The sequence below is a fragment of the Urocitellus parryii genome, assembly GCF_045843805.1.
Source record: "Urocitellus parryii isolate mUroPar1 chromosome 13 unlocalized genomic scaffold, mUroPar1.hap1 SUPER_13_unloc_10, whole genome shotgun sequence".
NCBI classification, from domain to species: domain Eukaryota; kingdom Metazoa; phylum Chordata; class Mammalia; order Rodentia; family Sciuridae; genus Urocitellus; species Urocitellus parryii.
Genome location: NW_027551762.1, coordinates 849,516 through 856,752, shown reverse-complemented (window position 1 = coordinate 856,752; position 7,237 = coordinate 849,516).

Here is a 7,237-nt window from a genome sequence, read left to right as displayed (position 1 = left end):
CCTTCATCTCCACCTCTCAGCCCTTCATCTCCACATCTCAGCCCTTGATCTCCACCTCTCAGCCTTCATCTCCACATCTCAGAACCTTCATCTCCACATCTCAGAATCTTCATCTCCACATCTCAGCCCTTCATCTCCACCTCTCAGCCCTTCATCTCCACATCTCAGCCCTTCATCTCCACATCTCAGCACCTTCGTCTCCACATCTCAGCACCTTCATCTCCACATCTCAGCCCTTCATCTCCACCTCTCAGCCCTTCATCTCCACACCTCAGCCCTTCATCTCCACCTCTCAGCACCATCATCTCCAATCTCAGAACCTTCATCTCCACATCTCAGCCCTTCATCTGCACATCTCAGAACCTTCATCTCCACACCTCAGCCCTACATCTCTACATCTCAGAACCTTCATCTCCACATCTCAGCCCTTCATCTCCACATCTCTGCCCTTCATCTCCACCTCTCAGCCCTTCATCTCCACATCTCAGCCCTTCATCTACACATCTCAGCACCATCATCTCCACATCTCAGAACCTTCATCTCCACATCTCAGTCCTTCATCTCCACATCTCAGCCCTTCATCTCCACCTCTCAGCCCTTCATCTCCACATCTCAGCCCTTCATCTCCACCTCTCAGCCCTTCATCTCCACCTCTCAGCCCTTCATCTCCACATCTCAGAACCTTCATCTCCACACCTCAGCCCTTCATCTCCACCTCTCAGCCCTTCATCTCCACACCTCAGCCCTTCATCTCCACATCTCAGCCCTTCATCTCCACATCTCAGAACCTTCATCTCCACATCTCAGAATCTTCATCTCCACATCTCAGCCCTTCATCTCCACATCTCAGCCCTTCATCTCCACATCTCAGCACCATCATCTCCACATCTCAGCACCTTCATCTCCACATCTCAGCCCTTCATCTCCACCTCTCAGCCCTTCATCTCCACACCTCAGCCCTTCATCTCCACACCTCAGCACCATCATCTCCACATCTCAGCACCTTCATCTCCACATCTCAGCCCTTCATCTCCACATCTCAGCCCTTCATCTCCACATCTCAGCCCTTCATCTCCACCTCTCAGCCCTTCATCTCCACATCTCAGCACCATCATCTCCACATCTCAGCACCTTCATCTCCACATCTCAGCCCTTCATCTCCACCTCTCAGCCCTTCATCTCCCCATCTCAGCCCTTCATATCCACATCTCAGCCCTTCATCTCCACATCTCAGAACCTTCATCTCCACCTCTCAGCTTTTCATCTCCACATCTCAGCCCTTCATCTCCACCTCTCAGCCCTTCATCTCCACATCTCAGCACCTTCATCTCCACATCTCAACCCTTCATCTCCACATCTCAGCCCTTCATCTCCACACCTCAGCACCATCATCTCCACACCTCAGCCCTTCATCTCCACATCTCAGCCCTTCATCTCCACATCTCAGCCCTTCATCTCCACATCTCAACCCTTCATCTCCACATCTCAGCCCTTCATCTCCACACCTCAGCACCATCATCTCCACACCTCAGCCCTTCATCTCCACATCTCAGCCCTTCATCTCCACATCTCAACCCTTCATCTCCACATCTCAACCCTTCATCTCCACATCTCAGAACCTTCATCTCCACATCTCAGCACCTTCATCTCCACACCTCAGCCCTTCATCTCCACCTCTCAGCCCTTCATCTCCACATCTCAGAACCTTCATCTCCACATCTCAGCCCTTCATCTCCACATCTCATCCCTTCATCTCCACATCTCAGCCCTTCATCTCCACATCTCAGCCCTTCATCTCCACATCTCAGCACCTTCATCTCCACATCTCAGAACCTTCATCTCCACATCTCAGAACCTTCATCTCCACATCTCAGAACCTTCATCTCCACATCTCAGCCCTTCATCTCCACCTCTCAGCCCTTCATCTCCACATCTCAGCACCTTCATTTCCACATCTCAGCCCTTCATCTCCACATCTCAGCACCTTCATCTCCACATCTCAGCCCTTCATCTCCACCTCTCAGCCCTTCATCTCCACATCTCAGCCCTTCATCTCCACATCTCAGCACCTTCGTCTCCACATCTCAGCACCTTCATCTCCACATCTCAGCCCTTCATCTCCACCTCTCAGCCCTTCATCTCCACACCTCATGCCTTCATCTCCACCTCTCAGCCCTTCATCTCCACATCTCAGCCCTTCATCTCCACCTCTCAGCCCTTCATCTCCACATCTCAGAACCTTCATCTCCACATCTCAGCCCTTCATCTCCACATCTCAGCCCTTCATCTCCACATCTCAGCCCTTCATCTCCACATCTCAGCCCTTCATCTCCACATCTCAGCACCTTCATCTCCACATCTCAGAACCTTCATCTCCACATCTCAGAACCTTCATCTCCACATCTCAGAACCTTCATCTCCACATCTCAGCCCTTCATCTCCACCTCTCAGCCCTTCATCTCCACATCTCAGAACCTTCATCTCCACATCTCAGAACCTTCATCTCCACATCTCAGAACCTTCATCTCCACATCTCAGCCCTTCATCTCCACCTCTCAGAACCTTCATCTCCACATCTCAGCCCTTCATCTCCACCTCTCAGCCCTTCATCTCCACATCTCAGAACCTTCATATCCACATCTCAGCCCTTCATCTCCACCTCTCAGCCCTTCATCTCCACATCTCAGCCCTTCATCTCCACCTCTCAGCCCTTCATCTCCACATCTCAGCACCTTCATCTCCACATCTCAGCCCTTCATCTCCACATCTCAGACCTTCATCTCCACATCTCAGCCCTTCATCTCCACATCTCAGCACCTTCATCTCCACATCTCAGCCCTTCATCTCCACCTCTCAGCCCTTCATCTCCACATCTCAGCCCTTCATCTCCACCTCTCAGCCCTTCATCTCCACATCTCAGCCCTTCATCTCCACCTCTCAGCCCTTCATCTCCACATCTCAGAACCTTCATCTCCACATCTCAGCCCTTCATCTCCACATCTCAGCACCTTCATCTCCACATCTGAGTCCTTCATCTCCACCTCTCAGCCCTTCATCTCCACATCTCAGCCCTTCATCTCCACCTCTCAGCCCTTCATCTCCACCTCTCAGAACCTTCATCTCCACATCTCAGCCCTTCATCTCCACATCTCAGCCCTTCATCTCCACCTCTCAGCCCTTCATCTCCACATCTCAGCACCATCATCTCCACATCTCAGAACCTTCATCTCCACATCTAAGCCATTCATCTCCACCTCTCAGCCCTTCATCTCCACCTCTCAGCCCTTCATCTCCACATCTCAGACCTTCATCTCCACATCTCAGCCCTTCATCTCCACATCTCAGCACCTTCATCTCCACATCTCAGCCCTTCATCTCCACCTCTCAGCCCTTCATCTCCACATCTCAGCCCTTCATCTCCACCTCTCAGCCCTTCATCTCCACATCTCAGCCCTTCATCTCCACCTCTCAGCCCTTCATCTCCACATCTCAGAACCTTCATCTCCACATCTCCGCCCTTCATCTCCACATCTCAGCACCTTCATCTCCACATCTGAGTCCTTCATCTCCACCTCTCAGCCCTTCATCTCCACATCTCAGCCCTTCATCTCCACCTCTCAGCCCTTCATCTCCACCTCTCAGAACCTTCATCTCCACATCTCAGCCCTTCATCTCCACATCTCAGCACCTTCGTCTCCACATCTCAGAACCTTCATCTCCACATCTCACCCCTTCATCTCCACATCTCAGCCCTTCATCTCCACATCTCAGCCCTTCATCTCCACATCTCAGCCCTTCATCTCCACATCTCAGCCCTTCATCTCCACATCTCAGAACCTTCATCTCCACATCTCAGCCCTTCATCTCCACACCTCAGCACCATCATCTCCACACCTCAGCACCATCATCTCCACATCTCAGCCCTTCATCTCCACATCTCAGCCCTTCATCTCCACATCTCAGCCCTTCATCTCCACATCTCAGAACCTTCATCTTCACATCTCAGCCCTTCATCTCCACATCTCAGCCCTTCATCTCCACACCTCAGCACCATCATCTCCACATCTCAGCCCTTCATCTCCACCTCTCAGCCCTTCATCTCCACCTCTCAGCCCTTCATCTCCACATCTCAGCCCTTCATCTCCACATCTCAGCCCTTCATCTCCACATCTCAGCCCTTCATCTCCACATCAGCACCATAGTCTCCACATCTCAGCATTATTTGAGACAAAAAGCACCTTCACAAATTGTCCTCACTTAGACCCTTGAGAACCGCATGCCAGACCACATGGTAAAATAAGCCGCTCTTTCCACCGTCGTGCTCTGAAATTTATCTGGACTCCTGGTGATCCTGCAGAAATGGCTGCTCCCTGATCTCCTCCCAGCCGATGAGGGCAAGTGGTAACTCCCACAGTGGCTTTGAGTAGAGTGTGCTGTGAAAGGCATCGTATGAAAAGGCCACGGGCTTTCAACTATGTCCTTATTTTTAATATGGCAGAGTGAAGAAGAGAAAGTGGGTTTCATCTCAAGTTCATAACAGCCCTCTTCCCTGTGGAACCTCTTGGTGGCCGTCACCACTTCCAGTGTCATGCCAGAACCAGCATGTCTGGGAGCCACTGCTTCACATCTCAAGAAGGAACACCTGCTTCTGGACCAATGGCCCCACATCTAGGAAATGACCCAGGTCCAGAAGCACTGCCTGGAGGACAGCAGCACCGAGTGCTCTTAGGTTTGGTGTCCTTGGGTTTAGGTTTACAGGAAAGGAGCCTGGATTTAAGCAGTTCTGGTGCTCAGCCTGGGGGAGGCCTGGATCTGCTGTGGAAAACGCAGCACCTGCAACTTGGGAGGCTATTTCCTCTGTGATATCAATTCACAGGTAGCTCAGTGAACTCCTAAGACAAGGCAAATTAACCCCAAAGCATAACCAAGTGATAAAGGGGCCTGCAAGCTGGCATCACTGCCTAAACCACCACCTTGAGTTGTCATTGGCCTGGCTGTTGGTGAGGGCAAGCAGGTATCTGCTAACGACTTCTCCAAGGTACCCTCTGTCTCGTGCTGCTTGGACACTGTAACAAAACCACTCTTCTAGGGTCACGCCAGCCACACCCCCCTGCTTCCCCTCAACACTCTGATGTCTCTCACTTTTCCATAGTGACCACTTTACCTGAAGCAGCAGCCCAGGGCAATATGGAAAGTGTGTGTGTGTGTGTGTGTGTGTGTGTGTGGTGTTTGTGTTTGTGTGTGTGTGTGTGTCTTACTCCACTTCCCCTTAAAATGTCAGAGATGTAATAAAAGCAACCATAAATCTCTGCCGCAATGTGAAGAGGTAGTTAGATGCACACCACTTACAGGAACTTATAGGAAAAAGTTAGCATGCACCAAAGAGATGCCTGAGAGTGATTTGAGATGGAATCCAAGGAGGACAGAAACCACAACAGGAGGGCTTTTCAGAGGCAGTTAGATGGGAATTTGATTTCTACAAAGTGGAAGCAAACAAGAAACAGAGCAGGGCGTCTTTGGGGAGATAGAGGCTCCCAGAGAGGAGATCTGGAGCGGATGGCTGCTTTCCACTTAGGGTAAGCTGCCTGTCCCTGTGAAGATGCACTGGTTAGGAGTAGGGCGTTCTCTGGAAGAGTCCAGTGTTTGTCCTTTAGTATGAGACACATCAACAATGCATTTCCAAACGGCTGCTTCTGTTCACGGCCGCACTGCGGAGGGTCCGTCCAAGTCTGCACCAGCCCTCTCCAAACTCCCAGCTCTTCCCTTCACGCATTTCAATATTTCATTATTATCTTGAAAGAGGGAAGAGCCCTGATTTCTTGTGTATGTTCCAATTTAATCAATCTGCCATGGCAATTTTCTATTTTATTTGTGGGGATTTTTTGTTTGTTTTTTCCTGCCAAGAATGCTGAGGAGGGCTTTGGAGGTGGCTTTTCTCCAGTGGCCCTCACAGAGAGTTCTGATGGTAGCAGTGGTCTAGGTGACTTGAAGGCCATCTTTGTGAAGCCCTTAGGCCCACATGGATGTTCAAGGGGTGACCCTGTGACACCTGGAGGCTGAACACTCCCCCTGATGTGTAACACACTGGCTTGTGGACAGGCCTCCTGTGAGGTTTACTTCCGCCCAGCAGGCCACAGAGCTGGTCTCCCTCCTTCAGTCACCCTGATTCTTCACCCCCGTGTCCCCAAACCCCATCCCTGGGAGGTGGACTTGACACTCAGTCTCTGGCTCCGTGTCCAGCTGCCTTGTGAATGAAGTGTCCTTGGCAAACTCTTGGCTGCAGAGACGGGCACACCGCACTGCAGACCAAGCGGCCCGGCTGGGTGAGAGCCTTCTTCCCGCTTCAGTCGTGGTTAGCAACACCAAAGCGACCCATGTACCTGAACTGGGACATGGAGTTAGGCTTGGGGACAGGAAGGACATTACAGGAGGAAGGACCTAGGGGCAGCTGAGGAGGGCACCCCAAACCCCCTGGATGTGTTTTCCATCACAGAGTCGGTTCCTCCTGATGCGCTATTTTACTGAGAAGCTGGCCACATCCACATGGAAGGAGGCGTTTTGAGAAAGAAGTCCCCAGGCCCCGATCCGTAAGCCCACCCCGGGGAGGAGGGACTGGTGCTGCAGCTCTGCCCGTGGGTGCCCTTGTTTCCACACCGGATGCCAGTTCACCTGGGCTGCCCCTCCTGTATTGACGCTACCATTTATCTGTTCCAATCCCTCTTTCCTGGGCACACTTACAAAGTAAACTTGTTCCCAGTGAAAGGTTTTCCACCAGAGCCAGATGAAAGCTGATCTTTCCCAGAACCCCGTTACTTTAATAATTCAGCTCATTGGAGAGCACCACTGCGCTGCGAGCACTCAGGTCCTGGTTTGTTCCCGAGTGGGTGGGTTGCTTCTCTGTTCTCTGCAGTCACTGGCTGGGACGGCTGCTGGGCCCTGATCTGCAGTAACATCCCTGAACCCAGAGAAGCTGGCCAGGCCCCAGGCAGCGGGTGTGGGGGGTCCCAGAGAAGGACATCAGCAGACCTCAGTCCCCGAGAGCCACATGAAGCCCCTGGGCTGGGGGTGAGAGCTCCTAGTTCCCTGGGCTGAGTGATGGCTGAGAACACGGTCCCTGGTGCCTTCAGAGACACCACGGTGTCTTCATCTCTGAAATGGGCAGAATCACACAGGAAATGCATGACTTTCAGAATAAAATAAAACTTTAAAAAATGAACAGTCGTGAAAATACCCTGAA